Raw genomic sequence first — 26,853 nt, 5'->3', positions numbered from 1 at the left:
TGTAGATACAGAGAACAGACTGATGGTTGCCTGATGGGAGGGTGGTTTGGGTGAAAAGGTGAAAGGTTTAAGAAGTACAGATTGGCAGTTACAAAATAATCATGATCTAAAGTGTAGGGAATATAGTCAGTAATATTTTAATAACTATGTATAATGCCAGGTGGGTACCAGACTTACCAGGGCTATCACTTTGTAAGTTATGAGTAAGTGGCCACTATGCTGTACTCCTGAAACGAATGTAATATTGAATATGAACTGTAATTAAAAATTTAAAAAAAGAAAGAAAAGAAAATGGGTGAGGTTGAAATATAGGCCAGTGATTTGATGTATAGGCCTTAGAATTCTTTAGAATGAATGTTTCTGCATGTCAGTTGATTCTGGAGCTTCTGCAGACCCAGCCATGCAAGTGTGGCCTTTGATAATAAATGCTTGGGGAAATATTAAATAAACAATCTACAAAATTGGTAGTTAGGATCTAGACCAGCATATCACCATGCAGTGAATGATCATTGTTTATTCAGAACAAATTTCAGCAGCATTATCATGTGGCAGTAAAGAAGACTGTGCATCAGTTAACTATTTGTAGATCTTCTCTGCCTGAGGGTTTAACCCTTTGCACTCGCTTGCTTTTTTCTCGATTCCTTTATTCTAATGCTAACCATGTCGAGTCACACTCGACATCCGAGTGCAAAAGGTTAAAACCTTCCTTCCGCCAATCATTCATATCTATTTACCTATCTATACTAATAAAAGAGGAATATGCAAATTAACCATCACTCCACTACACACAAGCCACGCCCACCAGCCAATCAGGAGCGAGTATGCAAATTAATCCAACCAAGATGGCGCCGGCCATGGAGCTGGAGCAAGCAGGAGGCTTGGGTTGCCCCTGCGATGGAGGAAGCCAAGCTTCCCGCCCGCCCTGGCCGGCCCTGGCCTCCACTCAAGGCTACAAAGTTTCAATTATAGAAGATAAATAAATCCCAACAAAAATGGCAGTGGCCACGGAGCTGGAGCTGAGCAGGAGGCTTGGGTTGCCCCCGGTGATGGAGGAAGCCAAGCTTCCCACCCTGGCCAGCCCTGGCCTCCCCTCAAGGCTACAAAGTTTCAATTATGGAAGATAAATAAATCCTAGATACTTGCTTCCAGCCGGCCCTGGCCTCCGCTCAAGGAGGTGCTGGGAAAAAAAAAAAGAAAAAGAAAAAAAGGAGGGTCTGGGACCTTGGGTCGCCGCGGGGTGATCAGGCCAGGATGGGACAGCAGGGGCCTTTGGGGGTAAGCAGACCAGCAGGGGGGCCAGTTGGGGGTGAGCAGGCCGTCAGTGGTGGGGCAGTTTGGAGTGAGCAGGCCAGCAGGGGGGCAGTTGGGGGTGAGCAGGCCAGTGGGGAGGGAAGGTGGGGGCGAGCAGGCCAGCAGGGGGTGCAGTTGGGGGCGAGCAGGCTGGCATGGGGGGCAGTTGGAGGTGATCTGGCTGGCAGGGGGGCATTTGGAGGCAAGCAGGTCGGCAGGCAGAGTGGTTAGAGGCAATCAGGCAGGCAGGTGAGCGGCTGGAGCCAGCAGTCCCGGATTGTGAGAGGGATGTCCGACTGCTGGTTTAGGCCTGATCCCTGTAAACCAGCAGTAGGACATCCTTCGAGGGGTCCCAGATTGGAGAGGGTGCAGGCTGGGCTGCGGAAAACACACACACACACACACACACACACACACACACACACACACACACCTGTGCACGAATTTCGTGCACCGGGCCTCTAGTCTATAAGTAAAATCAATGGAAGTCCTGATTAGTATGAATCCAGCCATTCATTGGAGAAATAAGAGAGATGGGACTATATTTGATCACAAGTTGTTGAAACAGGTCCTAGGAACAAACTTCACTGGGTAGGGAGGAGTATTCTTGATCCATAGAACTGCTGTGGTTTTTTATTTCAAAACCGACTAACCAGGTTTTTCTGAGTGTATGCAGTCAATGAATCTGAATGATTATGGTACTAAAATGTAAGTATCTCTTGGGTTTTATTAAAATTAGGTTGAGAAATTGAGATAAGACAGTTGCCATAAATCTTACTGTGCTCGTTTTGTTTGTCCTCACCTACTAGAATTAAACTTCAAGGAGTTTTCTTTAATACTCTGCCCCTTAGCATCTAAAATGATGCCTGCCATGATTAGTAGACACTCAATACACAGTAGTCAAATGAATGAAGAACACACCATTAAGCCTAATAAATGAATTCACAAACAGATTCTTTCAAAGTCTTCCTAAAGTCTTTCTCCTTACTCTCTTTCTCCTTCCCCATTGGTTTATGAGCTTTGCTTTGATCAATGAAAGGGTATGACATGTCACATTTTAATTTTGTCTAGGACTCTAGTCATGACTTTGAATAAAAATTTTAGCCTTAATTGGAAAGGACATTTAACATCGTTTAACAGAAGCTAAGAAATTTATTTTATACGAGTGATTATCTAAGTTTTAAATCTTGTGTGGCAAAATTCCATACTTAAAATATGCCTATCTAAACTCACCTTAAATCTTTTTAGATTATCAAAGATACCCAGTGATGGGGGTGTGTAAAAGGCATGTGTAGTTAATATTTGTTTTATTCATAACTGAAGTTTGTTTCCATGTCCTGGGTGACCTAGAAAATCAGAAATTTCAGCATTTTTTAAATTTTTTAAATTTTTATTTTTTTTTTACCATGGAAGTAATGGATGCATTAGGGCTACAACAATGGTTCTTTTGGTGGTTAACCATTATATGTTTATTTGTGTCTTTCTTGATCTATTAGCTTTAGACACAATTTATTGACTTCCTTCAACTCTTAAATGCCCTTGATAATATCTTAGGGAAATACATGTTCTTTGAATAATCACTTGGAGGAGAAAATTGTTGTAGACTGACATAAAGAAAACATGGGAACACAGTAAGGGGTTTATTGGGCAGGAGAAATATTAAGAACTGTAGAAAAAGCATACCTGTGTTTTCCTTTACACACAAAATACTTCTTATCATCAAATGTGTGGTAGTTTTTTATTTTCTGCAACACCATCTGGGTATCAAAGAAGAGTTAGCATCAGATCTCCCGAGTCAAGGGTTCACTTCAAATACCAACTGCAAGTCCCAGATTGTTGCTTCTGAGTGACTGGCTATAAAATCAGGGTTCTCGTGATCATCTCCTCATTAGGTTTGATAATTTGCTAGAATGGCTCACAGAACTCAGGGAACCACTTACCCATTTACTATAAAAGACATGACAAAAGATACAGATGACCATCCAGATGGAAGAGATGTGTAGGGCAAGGTGTGGGGGGAGGGTGAGTGCAATGCTTCCATGCCCTGACTGGGGGCATCACTGTCCCAGTACCCCCATATATTCAGTGATCCTGAAGCTCTCTGAATCCCCCCATACTTTTTGACATTTTTTTAAAAAAATATATTTTATTGATTTTTTACAGAGAGGAAAGGAGAGGGACAGAGAGCTAGAAACATCGATGAGAGAGAAACATCGACCAGCTGCCTCCTGCACACCCCCCACCGGAGATGTGCCCGCAACCAATGTACATGCCCTTGACCGGAATCGAACCTGGGACCTTTCAGTCCACAGACCGACGCTCTATCCACTGAGCCAAACCGGTTTCGGCCTTTTTGACATTTTAAGGGAGGCTACATCACAAGGGCATGTCAATTCTTAGCACAGTGACCAGTCCCTCTCGCCTTCCCAGGAGATTGAAGGGAGGTGGAGTGGAAAATTCCAAGCTTCTAATCAGGGCTTGGTCTCTGGTGACCAGCCCCACCCTGAAGTAGTTACCCAGGAGCCCACCAAGAGTCCCCTCACTAGAGAAAATGACCTGCAAATTCCAAAGAATTTAGGTGCTGTGTCAGAAATCAGGGTCAAAGACCAAATATTAGAACGAAAGGTGTTCCCAGTCCTCTTATTGTTAGGAAACTACAAGGGCTTTAGTTGCTCTGTGCCAGGAACTGTGGGCAGAAATGTGTGTGTGTGTGTGTGTGTGTGTGTGTGTGTGTGTGTGTGTGTGTGTGAGATTTCATAACAACTAGTGGACCAAATTAGCTAGTAGGGTCATTCTAGATATATTTTGAATGAAAGTCTGCTATTCTCTGTGTCCTTGTAGTTTTAAACTCTGTCTAGGAATACATATCTGAGTTGGACTTCAAGGAGAACCAGCTTCTGCCAAGTCATTTTCCATTATGACAATTTCTTTGGGACTAGGAGCTTGAAGCAATTCCAGAAGTTTTTGCATGTGTAGTGTGTTTAAAACTAGACCATTTTCCCTCCTTTTACAGTGTAAAAGTCCATGGTTATTAAATATGCTGTGAATGAGTGAGTGAATAAATATTCAAGAACACTTTAGAGTTTGAAGAGATCAGTGATTTTGAAAAAACAGACCTTCTATGTGCCCTGGAATGGAACCAGTGTCTTAGAATGTGGCTTAACAGTAATCATGGCTTGAACACTCGACAACTATGTTCTGAATTTCTGGCTAAGAACAATCCTATCTAATAATAGACAAATATGCAAATTGACCATACCTCTGACACACCCACAAGCCACGCCCACCATCCAATCAGAGTGAGTATGCAAATTAACCCAAACCAAGATGGCTATAGCCACAGAGAGCAAGGTTTCCTAGGTAACAGAGGAAGCCAAGCTTTCTGCCTGCCCTTGCCAGGCCTAAGCCTCCACTCAAGCTACAAAGTTTCAATTATAGAAGGTAAACAAATTCAAACAAATGGCGGCAGAATGGAGCTTGAGAGAGCAGGCCAGGGTTGCCGGCGGCAACAGGGGAAGCAAAGCTTTCTGCACACCCTGGCCGGGTCCACCCACTTAAGGCAACAAAGTTTCAATTATAACCCCAACACAAATGGCTGCTGGCCTCGGAGGGAGCCCCAGGCTTGGCTCTGCTCCAGGCTACAAAGTTTCAATTGTAGAAGGAAAATAAATTCCAGATACCAGGCCCTCCGCTTGGGTTGCCAGGGGGCGTGGCCGGCCTGCAAACCACCACAGGCCCCTCGCTCAGGCCGCCCCACGCCCCAAGGGAACCCCCACCTGATCTGGGACGCCCTTCAGGGCAAACCAGCTGGCCCCCACCCCTGTACCAGGCCTCTATCCTATCTAATAAAAGAGTAATATGCAGATTGACCATCACTCCAACACACAATATAGCTGCCCCATGTGGTCAAAGATCCTGCCCCCATGTGGACATAAGATGGCCACCACAAGATGGCCAGCAGGAAAGGGCAGTTGGGAGGCACCTGGCCTGCAAGGGAGGGCAGTTGGAGGTGATCAACCCTGCAGGAGAGGGCAGTTAGGGGTGACCAGGCCGGCAGAGGAGGGAAGTTGGGGGCAAACAGGCTGACAGCAGAGTTTTTAGGGGGTGATAGGCTGGCAGGCAGAAGTGGTTAGGGGCAATCAGGAAGGCAGGCAGGCAAGCAGTTGGGAGCCAGCAGTCCTGGATTGTGAGAGGGATGTCTGACTGCCCGTTTAGGGATCTGACTGCCCACCGGGATCGGGCCTAAACGGGCAGTCGGGCATCCCTCAAGGGGTCCCATATTGGAGAGGGTAAGGCTGGGCTGGAGGACAACCCCACTCGTGCACGAATTTCGTGCACCGGGCCTCTAGTGATAAAATAAAGAAAATAGTTAAATTTATATACTGTTAAGCTGTATAACCACTGTCCCTAGATTCCTATGAAAATTGGCAAATTGATAGGGTCAGAGTTCAGTGGTTCTTGGTTGACATTCATCTTATACTGAACCCATTCTGCTATTCAATACTGCTTCTCTGCCCTTTGAATGAAATTTTCTGTTTTACTTTATATATTTTCCAATCAATGACATGGAAATAAAGTGAAATTTATTAAAGCTCCAAGTGGGATTTGCTGACTTGCTTTCAAATTAGAAAATTAGTCACTGTACTAGCGGCATTTGAAGTTAGACTGAATCAAACTGTTAACAACTTAGTGTAACACCAGATAAGGTTAATATTAATAGAATATATAGAGCTCATTAAATTGTCCAGGGTAGCAAACATCAGGGAGAACTAAGAGCTTACACTCCCTGAAAGGAAATTCCAGGAATGGGAAATGGCAAGTTATTTAACAACGTTTTAAATTTTTTTGATGTTCTTTCTAGAAGGAAAGTAATTTCAGACTACACAGATATTCAGTAATCTACATGACATTCAAAACCAAAATAAAGGTACTATTTTAAAATACTACATAATTATGGAGAAGGCTTAATGAAGCCTTATTAAATTTATCCATTATTTGCTATCATTGAAAGTAAATCTTACCTGGGAATTCAGTGTTGCTATTTTAGGCATTAGTTTCATTGCTTCTCAGCTACTATTTGGAAGCCAGGGAATAATAATAATAGTAATATTAGACTGATATTTCTTTAAAACATGGACATTTGATTAATTTAATACCCAATACAGATTGGTTGTGATGTTGATTAAAAATTGATATTTCTTAAAGGTCAAAAATCTCCGCCCTCTAATTTTACATCCAATGTTTAATCCAGAAATGATACCTTATTTTCAGAATGTTAATAGCAAGCAGCCTTCTTAAAAGCAAAGTTGCATTTTTTAAAATAAAATAAAAACATTCATGAATACAATATATTCTAGACATTTAGATTGGGTATATTAACCACTTAATTCAGTAAATCTGTGGTTCTGTTAAAGGACAGCTCAGTGTGTTCCATCACACACACAATCCAGTAAAATAACAATGACTATCATAGATTGCTTTTTTATATCTCAGGTACTATTACATGCTTGATAGGTATTAACTTATTTAGTTGTCATAACAACATCCCTCTGTAGGTGGTGTTAAAATCCTCACTTTACAGATGAGGAAACAGAAGTTTAGAATAATAAGCCTAATGTCTCATGCTCAGTAAGTAGTGGAGTCACAGTATTCTTAGTAGTTCTATGTAGTTTTTGGTAAAAAAAAAAAATGGATGAATTTGAGAATGGAAGGCAATGTAAATATTAGTAAGGGCTGCATTGATATAATTGAAATAATTGAAAAAATTGTAAAAAAACAGACATTTGTTTCTGGCAATTGTATTTTGTAAGGTTTACACATGAAATGGACTTGCATAGGATTATTAAATGCATGTGGAAAAGAGGGAATTTGGTGTGGTTAGGGCAGAATAAGGACGTATTCATGAAATGTTCACATTATTAGGAGAGGGGAAAGCAAGAAATTAAAGTTATAGGAGATATGATCTAGGGATATAATTTCATAGTAGCCACCAATGAACCTGTAGTATTAGAATGCCGGTAGAGCACATTTCTTTCCAGGATCTTGGGATCAAATTTGATAATGAAAGGAGTCCCTGCCTATTGTAAGCTGTCTGATTTTTAGGAGTAGTCTGTTTAGTTTCTTGTCTATAGAACAATGAGGGAAAATAGTAAAAATCTCTTGCTCTTTTCTCAGTGAGCTACAGGCTGTTCTACTTGTTTTTTATGAGGTTCTTGGCCTTCCTTCCCAGTTCCTCTACTCTGGCCTAAGGGAATCAAAGGGATCAAAATCACATCACACCCTAAAAGAGCAAACGAAAGAAATGCCTTTTAACAGCAATTGGATTTGTAACAGAGTAGCACTGCATTAAAATGCTTTTAAAATGTCCTACCTAGATGCAATAGTTATGATAGTATATTTGGGTCATATAATATTTCAGAGATAAGCTGTTAAATAATTGGTTATAGTTCTTTTTCTTTATCTTTTGAACCAAATAATACTTCTAGTTTTCAGAATTTCAGGTATGGTTTGCATCAGATATAGTTTGCATTTGCCCCAAAATTGATTTTATGAGGGAATGAAAACAACCCAACAATTTTGTCATTGATTTTTATAATACCTGTATGAATAAGGTCTTTATTTTAACCTCTAGTCTGTTTGTGAGAGGGATACATTTTACTATGTTTTCCATGCTTTGCTTTAGGCATCTCGTATTACAAAGATGAATAAAGAATCTTTCAAGATACATACTTTTTATTGAAGGGAGACAGGCATATAAAATGAGTATCTGCAATGGTGGTAGAGCTTAAGTAGGATTTAGATGGTCTGAAATTTAGCTAGAGGATATAAGCATATCCGAAGTCATAAAGTTTAGGGGGTTTGGAGGACTAAAAACATACTAGAGATGGGATGTAATGGTGTTTGGCGATTGATTAACTACAGGTGATGAAAGAGGAGAAAGAGCCATTGTTTTTAGCTGAGTTGGTGGGAGGATGGAGCCATACATAGAGGTAGAGAATATATGAAGAGGAGCCAGTTTGGAGTGGGAGATGAACTAAGTTTATAAAGATTAAGTGTGAAATACTTTGGGGACATATATAGGAATATAGGTGAGGAAGAAACTTCTCTGCCCTCAAGGTTCTTTCAGATGGTCTAATAATTAAAATTATGTGAGAGAGATGAACAAGAGAAAATAACCAAATTTTATTGCATATATACACATGAGAACCCCATATACAAGATAGAGTCAGAGACCCCACATAACATGAATGAGAGAGGTTCAAAGACAGAGTTAGACTGAGGTATGTAAGGCATTCTGACTAAGGAATGAGGGAAGGTTCCTTGGGGCTTGAGAGTGGAGGAAGGTCTTTGCAAGAGATAACAAGAGCAGATGTTTAGTAATTATTAGTTTGCTCTGCCACATAGATATGGGTAAGGCCCCTAATTTAAATTCTTTAAGGGAGCCTTGAGCTCAAAACAATGCACATGCAAAGTTGTACCTCTTGGAGAGGCCTGTTTTGAACCCCCTCAGGGATAAGGATGTCCAAATGGCTTCAAGTTACAGGAGACCACTATTTTGTACAATATGTAGAGGCAGGAAGTTGCTATTGTTTATTCCATTTTCCTTAGTGTGAGGATTTCCTTCAGGCTTCTTGCCTCAGTGGAAAATGGCAGCTCTTGCAGGATCCTGTGCAGGAGGAAGTGCTGCACCTGCCCTCTACTCTCAGGACCCCTCGCACGCGGTGGCCCCTCCTCCCCAGTGTCTGTTTCCTAGGGCTACTTCTAGCTGTAAGAAAGGCTGGGAAAGGGAGTATCTGGACATGCTGTTGCTTTGAATAAAATTGGGATTATGTAAGCAAGAAGGCAACTAATAGTTGTTATGTAAATGATAACTAAGCAGTGATCCAACAAAGAAACCCACTATTGCCTCTTTCACTTCAAAATTTAAAAAAGGAAAAGAAAAAAGCTGAATTTTCAGATAATCAATTTTGGGATGCATGGCTATTACAAGTAATTGGGGCTTTAGACTTCATCAAAATATCAGGGGAAGTGGATTGAGGAATGTCGATGACGGGATGCAAGGGGCAGTGTACATTGGTGTTTATGAAGAAGAATTGACAAAATTTAGTGGTTGATATGGCCAACAAAGGCGACAGAAGGAAGAGCCAAGAAAGATAACTTTCTGACAACTGACTTGGGTAGTGAATATTAAGCCACAAGTAGTACAAAATTTGCTCCAGCAATGGCTGTGGTGCTTTTGTGCCTCCCAGTACTTTGGTAAACTTCCAAAGGTAGGAGGATTACGCTTTCTAAAATTCCAGGCTCTCTTATGAATACTTATTATGCAAATTAATTAAATTTAACCTTACTCCCATCCAGTGAAATCCTTGATTTCTGAATGTATTAAGTTAAAAAACAAAAACAAACAAATCTACATAGCACTTCAAGAACTAGTTAGTTGCCCTAACCAGTTTGGCAGAGTGGATAGAGCGTCGGCCTGCAGACTGAAAGGTCCCAGGTTTGATTCCAGTCAAGGGCATGTACCTTTTTTTTTTAAAGGCTTCAAAGGATATCAGAAGTTATAATCCAGTCATTGCTTATAGGAGATGAACCAGTCCCATAGAAGCCAAAGTTAAAGGCCCAAGACCCTGGCATCCTAGAAACAGAGTAGGATGAGGACCCAGGTGTGTTTTGAGGAAAGGCTTCATCAAACTTTTTCTCCTTCTAAGGTTAAATGACCTTGGTTTAATATTTAGCTGTTTCATTTGAAGCATAAAGGTAGAATGTCAGCAATATTACCAGCCAACGTGGGGCTTGGCATATGGTCCTTAACTTGTGAACTGCATCTGAGTGGGAGTAAATACCTGATGGGAAGGTTTGTTTCATTCTTATGACTGCGCCTGTCCCTTGTTGGGTTGGGTCCCCTGGAAGCTATGCCTGTGAGACTCTTATAAGATAACTAGAGACCCGGTGCACGGATTTGTGCACCAGTGGGGTCCCTCGGCCTGGCCTGTGGGGATTGAGCCAAAACTGGCTCTCCGACATCCCCCAAGGGGTCCCGGATTGCAAGAGGGCGGTTCTCGGTTGATGTACCCTGGAATCCGGCTCCTTCCTCTCTGGTTCCAGGTGTGTCAACCGAGAATCATAGCTGCCAAGTCACTGCAGCTCGGCAGCTCCTGCATTGAGTGTCTGCTCCCTGGTGGCCAGTGTGCATCATAGCTACCAGTCGGACAGTAGAATGGTCGGCTGGTTGCTTAGGCTTTTAAATATATAGGTATTAGTTTCACTTTGGAGCTTGGGGTTTCTAAGCCAGTGTGGCTTCTGCACCCTTCGGTGAGTTATTGCCCCCATGTACCTGAGTTACCCCATGGTGGTAGGAGGGAGGTGTTGTGCTGACCTGTCTGGCCTGATACTAACTACCCTGATAGCCTTTCTGTCCTATATCCTTCTGAGTAAACAGGTTACAGGTGTGACCTACTTAGATTTTTGTGAGTTCCTCCTAGTTGAGTCTGACTCATTAAGTAGTAGTTCTTTTCATCTGATTGATTAGCCAGGACTTGAGCTTTAGAGGCCAACAAATTTTCATCTTCTTTGTGGGAAAGATATTTTCTGGGCTATTTCCCCTCTTATAAGGAAGAAGTAAGATTTTGTTTCAACTCCCCTACCTTCACAAATTCCCCCCTCTGTCAATCTCATTTAGTGCTCACTGGAGTCCAGAATTATGTTTTAGATATGATAGGAGGTATAAATTATAAAGATACTATTAATTTTTTTTCCAGGTGTTTACAATTGAAGGTATTGAAAAAAAGTTCAGCCAGTCTTTATAGTTCTAGCTTTGTGGGTTTTCACAAACGAGTTTCACTTTTTTCCTCTACTAAAGAATATGAAACACAGTGGGGAAAAACAGACAAGACCAGAGGTTCTTAAGCATTTGAAGAAGTGTTGGTCTGTATCCACATTTGTGTTTTGTTATTTTTACCAAAGTAGGTATTTTAAGGTAATAATGGTAGGTAAATAAATGTATGTAGTACAAGGCACAATGTGTAAGCATTTGTTAGATATTTAAACATTGAGTCTGTTGTCTAAGCTGTAGTAGGACTTTAAGTGACTAGACATTTCATTTCAATGGTATTTTTCTGTTTTCCAGTATCATGTGTCTTGAAAAAGTTCAAAGCTTTTTTATGTTAATTTTGTAAGAATGCTTGTATGAAAAGTACTTTGAACAGCTCTGGGCAACAATTATGAAAGTTCTCTTATTTAGCTTATCTTCTTCTTTGCATTTGATAATTTTTCTGATGGCCTCCATAATACTACAGTGCTAAACCTGTCATTTATAATGGCTAATATCTGTCCTAGGAATTACAACTTTATAACATATAGGATATAGGCAAGAACAGATCTTTCAGAGAAAAATTGGAGTAATTGAAACATAAATGACCTATTTTGTAAATGTGGATGTTCTAGGTACTAACACTTAAGTGACAACCTCAAGATAAGGCACATCTGCATCCATGACTGCCTGCAAACACACAGAACAGAGAATATGCAATAGCTTCCTGATATCTTGCCAGTTCTCCTGTTGAAATACAAACCAGTTCTGAGCATTCTACTTAACTACTGCAGCCTGGAGGCACCAACTCCTTCCCCCCTCCATTCCGGAGTCCCCTCCCCCAACTCAGACTTACTTTTTTTTTTTTATAATTTTTTAAAAAAATATATTTTATTGATTTTTCACAGAGAGGAAGGGAGAGGGACAGAGAGCTAGAAACATCGATGAGAGAGAAACATCGACCAGCTGCCTCCTGCACACCCCCTACCGGGGATGTGCCCGCAACCAATGTACATGCCCCTGACCGGAATCGAACCTGGGACCTTTCAGTCCGCAGACCGACGCTCTATCCACTGAGCCAAACCGATTTCGGCAGACTTTTACTTTTTTTAATAGCAGTTGTCACCAACTATGTGCAACTTAATTCTAAATTCTCCTGGAATTTTAAACTCTGGGAAGGCAGGGTTCTTTATTTACTGATTAGAGGCTCGATGCACGAAATTCGTGCAAGGGCCTGAGGAAGCTGCCCTCTGCCTCAGCCCCCCCCCCCCCCTGCCGCCATGGACGTCCGGACTAATTAACATATTACACTTCTATTATTATAGACTAGTAGCCCGTTTGCACGAAGATTCGTGCAATAGACCTTCATTCACCTGGCTGCCTGCACCAGTTTTCTGCCGGCACCGGGGACCCAGGCCTTGGCTGTGGCCACCGCCTTCTGCCTTCTTTCAGGGTCGGGGCTTGGCCCCGGGCGGTGGCCTTGGGCTCGGCCGCACCCAACATCCCTGCTAAGGATCGCAGGAGCCGACCCCCAGTGGTTTCCTGTGATCCGTGCAGGCTGCCCACTGGTGCCCAAGGCTGGGAAAGCCTCTGCCCGAGGCTTTTCTGGCCTTGGGCTCGGCGGCACCCAGCGTCCCTGCTACCGATCGCAGGAGCCGACCCCCAGTGGTTTCCTGCGATCGGTGCAGGCTCCCCGCTGGTGCCCAAGGCCGGAAAAGCCTCGGACGCACCCAGCGTCCCTGCTACCGATCGCAGGAGCCGACCCCCAGTGGTTTCCTGCGATTGGTGCAGGCTCCCTGCTGGTGCCCAAGGCCGGGAAAGCCTCCGCCCGAGGCTTTCCCGGCCTTGGGCTCCGCCACACCCCAACATCCCTGCAACGGTTTCCTGGTGGGCGTGGTTGGTGGGCGTGGCTTGGGCGTAGCGAAGGTGCGGTCAATTTGCATATTTGTCTATTATAAGGTAAGATATATTTTAGTAAATTTTGTTCTACTGTTGGTAAAGGGCTAACTTGTAATATTAACAATATTTAATAGAGAGGTTAATAAAATGTTTCCCCCTTTTTTTTCTACCTTCCTCTTCTCTTCTAACTCTTTTCTCCTCACAGTTCTGTTTGTTGCAGGATAAATACTACAGTCAGTAAAGAAAAAAGAAAAACCCTACTATGTTAACTTGGCTTTGAGATAAAAGCAGGCTTTAGATTACATTGCTTCTTGGCCTCCTGAAGAAGAATCTGTCTTTCTCCTAGGTTGGTGTTTTCTTGAACAATTAATGCATAGCTAATGGAGAGAGTTCATTTGTAGCAGGCAGGTCTTTTGTTGTGGGTGGATTCTTTGTTTTGATATTAGAGAACTTAGAAAAGATAAGGAAATTAACATTTTGTTTTATCTGTAATTTTGTCTATGGGTTTATGAGTTTGTTTTAAAAGCTAATTACTAATACACAATTCACTTGTTCATTCCCAGATTTATCTGTGAGTTGCATTATGATTTAGGATTGTTAGAAAATGTGAAAACATCATTTGCAGTTAAACACTTTAGTTTACGTTATAGAAGTGATTTTTGATGTCCAGTGGTCATTAATCATATCATAAAGCTAAAAGATAAGCTCATTTTCTCTTAGTTTTAAATATGCATAATAACTGTCATTTCTTTTCACCCACTATTTGGTGGACATTGGCAGGTACTGGCAAAATTATGGCCAACAGTTTTTGTTACTTCATTTGCTCTGGCCAAGAGGATTCATTCCCAGGACCATGCTATTCTATGCCTTCATTGTTCTCTGTCTTTGTTGGTTGTCTGTTTTCTTTTCCTTTTTTAAAATACTTCCCATTGCTATTTTTATCATTTCATGGTAAGTCGTAAACAGTTTTTTGCTTAGACATAATTAAAAAAAATGTTTTCATTAATTAGAGAGAGAGAGAGAAACATCAATGATGAGAGAGAATCATTGATCGACTACCTCCTGCATGCTCTTTACTGGGGACTGAGCCCACAACCCATGCATATATGCCCTTGATCAGAATCAAACCAGGGACCCTTCAGTCCTCAGGCTGACGCTTTATCCACTGAGCCAAACTGGCTAGGGCATTTCCGAGGGGAAGGAAGAGGGAGAGAGAGACAGAAACATCAATGATGAGAGAGAATCATCGATTGGCTGCCTCCTGCACGCCCCCTACTGGGGATTGCACCCGCAACCCAGGCATGTGCCCCTGACCGGAATCGAACCCGGGACCTTTCAGTTTGCAGGCCAATGCTCTATCCACTGAGCCAAACCGGCCAGGGCTCCTTTGTTCTTTTCAGTTTATTTCCATTGTCTATTTTTTAAAATATATTTTTATTGATTCAGAGAGGGAGGGAGAGGTAGAGAGATAGAAACATCAGTGATGAGAGAGAATCATTGATTGCCTGCCTCCTGCATGCCCCCCACTGGGGATCGAGCCTGCAACCCAGGCATGTGCCCTTGACTGGAATCGAACCCGGGACCCTTTGGTCCCCAGGCCAACGCTCTGAACACCAAGCCAAACCGGCCAGGTTTCCACTGTCTTTTAAGTGTCTGAAGATGGCAGAGAAATATTGAAGTTTTAATGCTCTTTTTTTGATCGAACCTCATTGTTATAGAGTGCCACATAAGAATAATTTTCTTCCCATAGAATGGTTATATAGTTTTGGTAGAGAATGCTTGAATACTTTTTTTTTTTTTAACCTTGGTCTGTTACTTTAAAATAAATAAATAAATATATATCTTTACCTCATTTAACCTAAAAGTTTCCCCCAGATCTGTAGAAGATTGGGTGGTCTTGGGAATTACTTCATGGCCAAAAAAAGTATTGCCTTTTGAGTATGTTTGTGAATAAAGTTTTATTGGAAACAGTAATACACATTCATTTATGTATTGTCTCTGGCTGCTTGCACCATAATAGCAGAGTTGAGTACCTGCAACAGAGACCATATGGCCTGCAAAACCAAAAATACTTTCTGGCCATAGTTTGCCAACTCCTAGATATTGCATAAGCAATGGCTGAAAAGTGGGATGGAGCAGTTGTGTTCATCTGTGCTCAATCAGTGTTTTATTATAATTTGGGTGGTGGGCACAGAGAAGAGTAGTGTTTGGTATTGAAGTAAATCACTATTTAAGAAAGGTTGTCTTCTTTCTTTTCATGACCCCTGAAACAGGGATGGGGGTGCGGGGATGGGGGTGTGAGCATGAGCCTCTTGTCCCCCTGTGTTTATGTGTCCTGAGTGAATCAGGCAGACCACACAGCTTGTATTTGCTGGTTTAAATGTTTCATTTTAAATTTGGTGAAAAAGCTAAATTGAAAACAATTTGGCAGCCCAACCGGTGTGGCTTAGTGGTTGAGCATCGATCTATGAACCAGGAGGTCGTGGTTCGATTCCTGATCAGGGCACATGCCCAGGCTGCGGGTTTATCCCCAGTAGGAGAGGGCATGTAGGAGGCAGCCGATCAATTATTTTCTCTCACCATTGATGTTTCTATATCTCTCTCTCTCCCTTCCTCTATGAAATCAATAAAATATATATATTAAAAAAACACAATTTGGCAGACCAACATCAAGTGAGAATTTGACATTTTAAAAAATAATTATGAAAATGTCATATATTTTCTTGTATACTTAGAATGAATTATGTTAAAAGACAGGCTATCCCTGATTTCTTAAAAGAATGTGTATTTCTGATAGCCACTTTAAAACATGGTAGTTAAATGAGAAATTTGTTTGGACTTACTGCAGGTAAAGCATTTGTTGGTACTGTCTAAATTATACCAGTTTTAAAAATATGAAGTCAAAGCAACCAGTTTTCATGTTAAAATCTGTAAATAAATACTCTTTTTAAAGACACATAAGAGTGTCTTGTTTGAATCTTTCACTAGTAGTTAGAAATAATAACATTTAAAATTCTGAACCCAACACCTACTTTAATGTAAATATGTTTTTTCTCTTTGTGTCCTAAATACTTCTGAATGATAATTTTCATTCTATTAATCATCTGCTGACATGTGCTTAGTGTTTAAAAAAAAGTTAAGCTTATCCTTTTCTGATACAAAGTGAAAGTTGAAGATGGCAGAGAAGTATTGAAGTTTTTCAGTAGACAGTTTTTCAGTGTAATTGACAGGCTTTCTGCTTCAGTGAGAGGTCAGGTGTGTTAATTGTTACGGTGTGGTTACACTGCCATGTTTGGGCACACTCCAAATATGTTACAGTTTTTATTTATTTATTTATTTATTTATTTATTTTTATTGATTTCAGAGAGGAAGGGAGAGCGGGAGAGAGATAGAAACATCAATGAGAGAGACTCATTTGATTGGCTGCCTCCTGCACACCCCGACTAGGGATCAAGCCCGCAACCCAGGAATGTGCACTGACTGGGAATCAAATCCAGGACCTCTTGGTCCATGGGATGACACTCAGTCCACTGAGTCATCACAGCTGCGCCAAATATGTTATAGTTTAAAAGTAGTATCAGTGATTAATCTTTTCTTTGAGTAGTTATGCTATTATGTAAACTCACAAAAGACAAAGTAAGACTGGACACTATAGTCATAGTAGCACACAGCCCAGCAGAATATTAACCCTTTGCACTCGGATGTCGAGTGTGACTCAACACGGTTAGCAGTAGAATAAAGGAATTGAAAAAAGCAAGCGAGTGCAAAGGGTTAATGAGCAGTTTGTATCTTGTACAGAAGTGCACAGCCAGAGAGAAGTGGTGCTAACATCCAGGCCACCCTCTCTCCACCAAGTCATTGCCCTGGTAGGGGACTGTGTCTTCTCACAGGAAAGGGCTCCTTTTCACTTCAGTGTATTATTTTAAAATGGTTGCATTAGAATCCTGTGCCAGGCAGTGTTTAGCACTTTATAAATTCAGCTCTCATAACAATTTATTTTACAGATGAAAGAAGATCTTAGTTGCGAGTGAAATCCAAGCTGTGTGGCTGCACAGTTCAGGCCCTGAACCCCCAGTACTCTAAGATGGCTTCTCTTTTTTCCTAACGTGTCTTGCTGGAGTCCACTTTGCACAAAGGTGCCATAGGTGCTACTGGTGGCCCTATCGTGATGGCAAACTGGAACGCTGATGGAAGGAATCGGACAGGGCACATACACAGCCCTGTATATTCCACTATAATAACTTTCTCAGTGAATGGTAGATCTGGGTTTTGTTTAAATATTTCCATTGATTTGCATAACAGTTTTTCGTTATATCGAGTAGAAAAAATATCTTCCTATAATTTCTACTTACTACTTAGAGTGTTGTCATACAGAGTTCAGTTTCATTTGGTCTTTATGTGTCTCTTATCTAAATGTAGGTACCAGCAATGCCCCTTTTGTGCTCTTTTATTATGATAACCTCTGTTTTGTGGTCTTATGTCCTCATTATTACCTTTTCTAATTCATTTTTGGGGAGGGGGATTGAGTTTATCTTTTTTTGTTATTGCTAATCTTAAAATCAAATTAATAACTTTTAATTTGCTTGATATAGTATGTTTCCGACTCTACTTCTGAGAAGCACTCACTTTGCAATGCTAATATTTGAAAGAAGTGATCCTTTTGGGCTTCCTCCCCCAACAGAATAATAATTAGAATCTGACTAGTAAAATTCCATATTCTTCCCTTTCCTGTCACATATTCCAGTGGTTCCCAACCCCCATTGGAATCTCATGGGGGAGCTTTAAAATGCAACCAATGTACAGATTTTACCCTAAACTGATTAAATCTGAGTGTCACAGCTAGGTTAGAATCTGGGAAGGTATTTCTGTAGGGCACAGTTAACCAAAGACACATCATCCCTGCAAGAGCTGTTTTTGTTTCTGTTGGGAGTATACTAGTATTGTTCAGCAGAATGATTTCTGTCTTGTCCTAGCCTAATTAGCTGTTTCAAGTTCTTGAATAGCTGACACTTTGAATCAAATGTTTAGCCCTTGGGAAGAGTGACAAACCTAAAAAGATTTGGGAATTATGTCAGTTTTTCCTTTTAACTTAAGTGCCAAGGTACTGCCTATGTAGTGTTAAGCAAATTTGGAAAAGGCAAAGTTTGATTTTGTTTTACCCTATAATTTCCTACATACCTATGCTATTCCTACTGCCTCCCCTCACCCTTCTACTTGTTTCTTCCTCCCAAATCGCTTTTACAAATGTTTAGCTGCCATCAGCTTTGTGTTAAGAAAACAATGTCATATCTGTCATATTTCTAAGGCATAATCCTATATAATAATCCTATATAATAAAAGGCTAATATGCAGATCGAACTGCAGAATGACAGGTCACTATGACACGCACTGACCACCAGAGATGGACACGCACTGAACAACAGAGGGCAGACACTCAGTGGAGGAGCTGCCCCTTGGTGGTCGGTGCGCTCCCACAGGGTGAGTACCGCTCAGCCAGAAGCCCTGAGCTGGGCTCATAGCTGGCAAGTGCAGCCGCAGTGGCAGGAGCCTCTCCTGCCTCCATGGCAGCACTAAGGAAGTCTGACTGCCGGCTTAGCCTGCTCCCCGCATCAGACATCCCCCGAGGGCTCCCGGTGCATGAATTTCATGCACCGGGCCTCTAATAAATTATAAGTCGCAACATTAATTTAGTAACAGTTTTTTGAACGAGAAAAAGAAATTAGTTATAGTTACACATTGTTGATGTACCACTTTTTTTTTTAAAGTAATTGACAACTGTGTGCTTAGTCAAACATTTTTACATTACTGTCTAATATCACAACTAAAATGTGAGTCTAAGCCTTTTCTCATGCTTGGTTATCTATCATTGAAAGTTAGTGAACTAAAAACTTTTGATTGGCAGATGTTAGTGCTTAAAAAATCAATTTAATTTTTAATAATACTTGAAACTGCCCAAATCAAACTTTAATTTTAAAAGCTTTGTGTCTTAATATAAGAGAATTTGTGGTTTTATTATCTTTCATTGCATTGCTAGCTTTTTGACAGGAAAATTTTGGAGTACTAGTACTTTTTTGTGTTATTCCTGCACAATCTTTTTTTTTTTTTTTTTTTTTTTTGTATAAAGCCTATATAATAAAGAGGTAATATGCCTACAACCAGGCCAGCAGGGGGGTTAGTGAGGGACAACCAAATGACTGAACAGCAGGCTGCATGGGGCAACCAGGCCAGCAGAGTGGGGGGACAGTTGGGGGCGACCAGGCTGGCAGGGGGTCAGGAAGGGGTGACCAGGCAGGCAGGCAGGTGAGTGATTAGGAGCCAGCGGATCGGGCCTAAACCGGCAGTCAGACATCCCCCAAGGGGTCCCGGATTGGAGAAGGTGCAGGCTGAGCTGAGGGGACCTCCCTCCCACCCCCCGTGCATGAATTTCATGCACCGGGCCACTAGTCTAATACAAAATCCAACTACAAGTGATGCTACCAATGAAACTAACTTAGCTGAAGTAATTGTATGATTAGACATCAATGCATGTTGATTTCATTTATTTTTTAAAAATGTATGTTAAAATTGCTTTTTATATGGATTTTTGCTCTTATATCCTACTAGAGGCCCAGTGCACGAATTTGTGCACGGGTGGAGTCTGGCTGGCCTGGCCCCAATCGGGGCAGATCAGGGCCAGGCCTGTCAGGAGGAAGAGACAGCGGGAGGTTGGCTGGCGGGCCCAGTCCCGATCAGTGCCCGATTGGGGCTGGGCCAGCTGTGGGGAGGGGCCCCGCCCGATTGGGGTGGGGGTTTTGGGTGCGGGGCTGGCCATGGGGAGGGGCTGTGGGCCAGCTGGCACCACCTCCAAAAGAGGTGGAGGGGCGATCAGGGGCGGGGCCAGCAAGGGGGGAGGGGCTGCGGGCTGATCGGGGTCGGGCTGGCCAGGGGGATGTGCTTCAGGGTGGTTTGCTGGCTGCCCTGCCCTTGATCCGGGTGGGCGAGTCCAATCAGGGGCGAGGCTGGCTGGGGGGAGGAAACTCTACTAAATGAGGAAACTCTGAAGAGATTAAAGTTTAATAAGTTATGATAGAAATTATTTCAAAACCAATCATGTATTTCTCTTTATTATTAAGCAATATATAGAATATAAGTTTGGTACCATTCTTTATGGCTCATGATTGTAGATTATTAGCATACTATATTGGGCCCTTTTACAATAATATTTGCATGAATTGAGCTGAATGTGGGTCAGTTTGTGCAGATTCATCTCTTGAGTCTCATTTTGTTCATTGGTGCCAGTCTTTTAGGAAAGTTATAAAGATTCACTGCCTTCTGTTTGTTATGCATTCAGAAGTTGATGTTATTGTTTATGATTACAATTGGTTAGGGGGAGAAAGATAGTCACTGGTGGAGACCTTGAAGACATGAAGAGTATTTCCTACATGTAGAATTTGGCATGAGGAATCTTTTAAAGTGCATTTGTTTTAGGGCACACTGAATATTTTACTTTCCTTTTTCTCAGCATCAGCAACAGCAACTTGTGATTGGTGGTACCGGATATTCAGTTGTACATCCCCACATCAATGCACTGCCAATGGTAAGAATTGCTCCCACTCTGAATGTTAAGAGTATTTTAATGCTCTTTTTAGTATTCACTTATTTTTAACAATGTGTTAAGGAAAGTTTCTCACATCTCACAAAATATACATGTGTTCCCAAACTAAAGAAATGTTTTTAATATGTAATTTAAGGCACTTAAAATATTTTTGATTACTTAATATAAATAAAAAGGCAGCCAAAACTGGTTTGGCTCAGTGGATAGAGCGTCGGTCTGCGGACCCAAGGGTCCCAGGTTCGATTCCGGTCAAGGGCATGTACGTTGGTTGCGGGCACATCCCCGGTAGGGGGTGTGCAGGAGGCAGCTGGTCGATGTTTCTCTCTCATCGATGTTTCTAGCTCTCTATCCCTCTTCCTTCCTCTCTGTAAAAAATCAATAAAGTATATTAAAAATAAATAAATAAACAAATAAATAAATAAATAATAATAAAAAAAGGCAAACCTTTACTTTTAAGATTTCCATTATCTGTAGGTTTTATAACCTATTGGTTATGGTTATCAGGATGAAAAGCATTATTTTGTTGTGATAATACTGTATTTTAACAAGTAGATTATATTTTGGGAATAGAATTTCCATGGTAAACTTAAGTTATAGTGGCAGTAATAACTTGTGTTTTTGTCTGTCATCTTATAGAATAGCCAGTTTTTGCATATTGCATTTATCCTGATACAGGGGGTCCTCAAAAAGTACTTGAAAAATGTAATGTATTTTAATAAACACTGCCTTTATAATTACTCAAAGTGTGTATATCTATTTTGGAACACCCTATATTTATAATTAAATGGCTGAAATTCTACCTGTTGTTAGCTAGTGGATAATTTTCAGGAGAACCATTTTTATCTATTTAAAAATACCACTTAGAAGCCTGTGTGGAATAAAAATCTGTCAGCTGTGTTATACAGCAGAAAGACCACTGGGCTCTGTAGGAGTTGGGATTTGCTTTCTTTCTTGCATGTGTCTTGGATGACTTTTGTCAAGTACTCATAAAATTTGATGATAGAATTGGACTCAATTTCTAAAGTTTAACCCTAGCTGTAGGCAAAATGATCTCATCACTGTTGATTAAAATTCAGAATGATTCTCCCTTACAAAAAGTAATTCCTTATCTAAATGGTATTGCTGTGTATTTGGGGGATTGATAAATAGGATAATTAATTTTTACTTAGGTTTTTAAAGAATTAATTACTTAAACAATACCTTCCATTTCAAAACTGCATCATCAAAATTTTAAAAAACTTTTACTTAAATTTTTACGTTAAACATTAAATCAGGGAGCTATGGAAACTGATTAAGGTTTATAGGATTTTGTGGGAAATGGTAGATGCATCAGTATGACACTAAAAATTAACTGGGACCAGGATAATAGGGTGAGATAAGTTATCTGTGAAAATATTCCTAGGAGATGATTCATTTTCAAGATGGATTTGTCAGTGTGTTGATAAGAGGAGGATTTCCTTTGTCTAAACTATCTTTTGAATTCTTAAAAATGACTTCTCTCTCCCACTATGTCCCTCCCCTCCCTAACCCTCCCCTCTCTGTCTCCTAGCAGTTAATGAAGAATGTTGGGGAAAACAGAAATTTTTTTTCTGTATTTACCTAACTTGAAGGAATACATAGTTCTTCATTAATTTATGAAACATTTGCTGGGTTCTTTAGGGTGGTTGGGTGACTCATTAACCATCATTTAAATCTGCTATTTCCTCTGGAGCACTACAGAGTTTCTATTGTAAGAAGCAGTTCCATGGTAAATCATCTTTGGCATTTTGGACTATCTGCCCTTGGCGTTTTGTTTGACGTTCACATTTGAAACCTGTCAGTTTACTAGGTAGGTTGTTGGATTCTTAACTATTTGTGACATGTCTCCCTTGAGAATCAGTTGTGCAGGCTTTTGGACTCTGAGATGTTGGTGCCTATGCAACTGGCTGTCTCTTCTAAGTGCCTGTCCTCAAGTGAAGTTTTAAATGTGCCGCTCACACAGGATGTGTATTGTGTTTTTTGTGTTGTGTTTTTTTAATTTTCTTTTTGGAACAACTCTTAGACTGTATTTTAAATCAGATCATATCACCTTTGCCAATTTTGTTGAAAATCATTTTGAAGTCATGATCACAGAAATTTATGTTTATGTATGTTAGTGTTCTATATATGTGTGTGTATTAGAGATGAAGGGCAAGATTACAACAAATTTGCTTATAATCTAGATGAGGACATAAAAGCCATTTCTACACATTTGCATACGATGCTTGTAAATTTATAGATATTGGCCCACATGATGGTTTTCCTCTGGACCTGAAAAATGCCATGGTGTTCAGGGTTATGCCTGTGTTGTGTAGTATCTCATCTTTTTTTTCTCTGAACATTCCATAAAGGAGTGCTTTGTGAACAGTTAATTCTACCACCCCCACACCCTCCCTCAACTTTGTTCTTGATATAATAACCGTGAGGGATTCATAACATTCATTTTTGTCTCTCTCTTCACTTGCCTAGGTACAAGTTATTTTAACTCTAATTGCACCTTAAGTCATGATGATTTATAGCTACCTTCCTATATTAATGTTTTATATTACTTTCTATAATTATGTTATTACATTAATAGAACCCATTGGCCAACAGATGTGTGTTATTATTGTGAAAAATTTCAAATATACACTAAAGTAGAGAGAATAGCACAATAAACTCCCAGCTGCAATACTCATCAGTTTTGTTTCATTTAATCATTTTGTTACTATTAACCCGCCCCCCCCCCCCCACGCACACACACCTGATTATTTTGAAGCCAACACTTATAGCACATGATTTCATTCATGAATATTTTATTATGTATCTGTGGAAAATATGGACTATTTAAAAATATATACCAAGATGCCATTATCACACTTTAAAAATCGAGAGTTTTCCTTATTTGAAAAGGAATTTAAATAGGCTTTTTAAAAATTGTGGTAAAAACTAAAATTTATCTTAACAATTTTAAGTGTGCAATATATGCAGTGTTAACTGTATTCACATTATTATACAACAGATCTTTCGAACTTTTTCATCTTGCAAAACGGAAACTCTGTACCTATTGAACCACAGCTCCCAGTTCTTTCTCTTCTCCAGCCATTAGCAACAACCAGTTTACTTTTTGTTTCCACTAGTTTGACTACTTTAGCTACTTTTTACAAGTACGTATGTTTCTTTTGTGACTGGCTTATTTAACTTAGCATAATGTCCTCTAGGTTCATGCATTTTACAGCATGTGACAGGATTCCCCTCTTTTTAAAGGCTGAATAATATTCCATTGTGTGTGTGTATCATATTTATTCATCATCAGTGGACATTTGTGTTGCTTGTACCTTTGACTTAGTGAATAATGCTGTGATGAACATGAGTGTGCATATATCTCGTTTAGATCTTGCTTTCAGATCTTTTTGGCTATATACCCGAAGTGAGATTGCTATATTATGTGGTAGTTCTAGTTTAAATTTTTGAGGCACCTCCATATTGTTTTCCAACGTGGCTGCATAATTTTATATTCTCAACAATAGTACACAAGGGTTCTGATTTCTCCACATTCTTCCAATACTTGCGATTTTCTGTGGGTTGTTTTATTTTTTGGATAGTGGTCCTCCTAATGGGTATGAGATGATGACAGTAATTTCTTTTTTTTTTACAGTAATTTTTTTTAAATTTAATTTTATTGTTTCAAGTATTACAAATAGTAGTACATATGTCTCCTTCCCCCCCCCCCCCCCCCCCATTGACCTTCCCCCGGCCTCCCCTACCCCTGGCACATGCCCTCCCCCCCACCGCCCCATTCCCCGCAGTGTCTTGTGTCCATTGGTTATGCTTATATGCATGCATACAAGTACTTTGGTTAATCTCTTACCTCTCCCCCAGTACCCCTCCCCAGCCTTACCGCTGTAATTTGAAAGTCTTATGAATGCTTCTCTGCCTCTGTGTATCTACCTTTTTGTTCATCAGGTTATAATATCCTGTATTATCCATAAATGAGTGAGATTATGTGGTAGTCTTTTCTTTCACTGACTGGCTTATTTCACTTAGCATGATGATCTCCAGTTCCATCCATGCTGCTGCAAATGGTAAGAATTCCTTTTTTATAGCAGCATAGTATTCCATTGTGTAGATGTACCACAGTTTTCGAATCCCCTCATCTGCTGATGGGCATTTAGGCTGTTTCCAAATCTTAGCTATTGTAAATTGTGCTGCTATGAACATAGGGGTGCATATATCCTTTCTGATTGGTGTTTCTGTTTTCTTAGGATATATTCCTAGAAGTGAGATGACTGGGTCAAATAGCAGTTCCATTTTTAAATTTTTGAGGAAACACCATACTGTTTTCCACAGTGGCTGCACCAGTCTGCATTCTCAGCAACAGTAAAGGAGGGTTCCTTTTTCTCTGCAACCTCTCCAGCACTTGTCAGTTTGTTGATTTGTTAATGATTGCCATTCTGACAGGTGTGAGGTGGTATCTCATTGTTGTTTTGATTTGCATCTCTCAGATGATTAGTGACTTTGAGCATGTTTTCATATGTCTTTTGGCTTTCTGAATGTCCTCTTTCGAAAAGTATTTAAGTCCGTTGCCTATTTTTTGATTGGATTGTTTGTCTTCCTTTTGTCAAGTTGTATTGAGTTCCTTGTAAATGTTGGAGATTAAACCCTTACCGGACTTAACATTGGCAAATATGTTCTCCCATGCAGTGGGTTTTTCTTGTTTTGTTGATGGTTTCTTTTACTGTGCAGAAGCTTTTTATTTTGATGTAGTCCCATTTGTTTATTTTCTCCTTAGTCTCTCTTGCTCTAGGATCTGTGTCTGTAAAGATATTGCTATGACATATGTCTGCTATTTTGCTGCTTATGGAGTCTTGTAGGATTTTTATGGTTTCCGTCTTACATTCAAGTCCTTTAGCCATTTTGAGTTTGTTTTTGTGTATGGTGTAAGTCGGTGATCTAGTTTCATATTTTTCCAAGTATCTGACCAAAATTTCCCAGCACCATTTATTAAAGAGACTGTTTTGACTCCATTATATGCTCTTGCCTCCTTTGTCAAATATTAATTGAGTATAATGGCTTGGGTCAATTTCTGGGTTCTCTATTCTGTTCTATTGGTCTATATGTCTGTTCATGTGCCAGTACCAGGCAGTTTTGAGAACTGTGGCTTGGTAATATAGCATGATGTCTGGTATTGTGATCCCTCCAACTTTGTTCTTCTTTCTCAGGATTGCTGTGGCTATTCGCGGTCTTTTTTAATTCCAGATGAATTTTTGGAGAGTTTGTTCTGGATCTTTGAAATGTGCCATTGGTATTTTACTACGTATTGCATTGAATCTATAGATTGCTTTAGGTAGTATGGACATTTTAATGATGTTGATTCTATCAATCCATGAACATAGTATGTTCTTCCATTTGTTTATGTCTTCCTCTATCTCTTTTTTTCAATGTCCTGTAGTTTTCCAAGTACAGGTCTTTTACGTCCTTAGCTAAGTTTATTCCTAGGTATCTTCATTTTTTTGGTGCAGTGGTAAATGGGATTGTTTTTTTCATTTCTGTTTCTGTGAGTTCATTATTGGTGTATAAAAAGGCCATAGATTTCTGGGTGTTAATTTTGTATCTTGCTACATTGCCAAATTCATTTATTAGGTCTAATAGTTTTTTTATGAAGTCTTTTGGGTTTTCTATGTACAGTATCATGTCATCTGCGAATAAGGACAGTTTTACTTCTTTTCCAATTTGGATGCCTTTTATTTCTTCTTCTTGTCTGATCGCTATGGCTAGTACACTAGTACTATGTTGAACAGGAGTGGTGAGAGTGGGCATCCCTGTCTTGTTTCTGTTCTTAGGGGAAATGAGTTTATTTTTTGCCCATTGAGTATGATGTTGGCTGTTGGTTTGGCATATAAGGTTTTTTATTATGTTGAGGTATGACCCTTCTATTCCCACTTTGCTGAGAGTTTTTATCAAGAAAGGGTGTTGGGTTTTGTCAAGTACTTTTTCTGCATTGATTGACATGATTATGTGATTTTTGTCTCAATTTGTTTATGTGATGTATCACATTTATTGATTTACGGATATTGTACCATCCTTGCATCCCCGGAATAAATCCCACTTTGTCATGGTGTATGATTTTTCTAATGTAATGCTTAATCCGATTTGCTAGAATTTTGTGGAGGATTTTAGCATCTATGTTCATCAAGGATATTGGCCTGTAGTTCTCCTTTTTTGTGGTGTCTTTATCTGGTTTTGGTATTAGGGTAATGCTGGC

The 26,853-nt window shown here is 40.2% G+C and overlaps 1 protein-coding gene across 5 annotated transcripts in view; it reads left to right on the top strand.

Annotated features, from left to right (window-relative positions):
* The window catches only part of TBL1XR1 (TBL1X/Y related 1), a 164,880-nt gene that overhangs the window by 61,927 nt on the left and 76,100 nt on the right, over positions 1–26,853 (top strand). For 4 of the 5 annotated variants that reach the window (XM_079766446.1, XM_079766447.1, XM_079766444.1 and 1 more), the window contains one exon: positions 20,499–20,573. The exons of the other annotated variant lie outside the window; for it this stretch is intronic. The gene's annotated coding sequence lies outside the window, so the exon portion shown is untranslated. The remainder of the gene's footprint in view (positions 1–20,498; positions 20,574–26,853) is intronic. 5 annotated transcript variants of the gene reach the window in all.

Source organism: Cnephaeus nilssonii (genome assembly GCF_951640355.1).
Source record: "Cnephaeus nilssonii genome assembly, chromosome: 3".
Taxonomy (NCBI): Eukaryota; Metazoa; Chordata; class Mammalia; order Chiroptera; family Vespertilionidae; genus Cnephaeus; species Cnephaeus nilssonii.
This window is presented reverse-complemented; position numbering and strand designations above follow the sequence as displayed.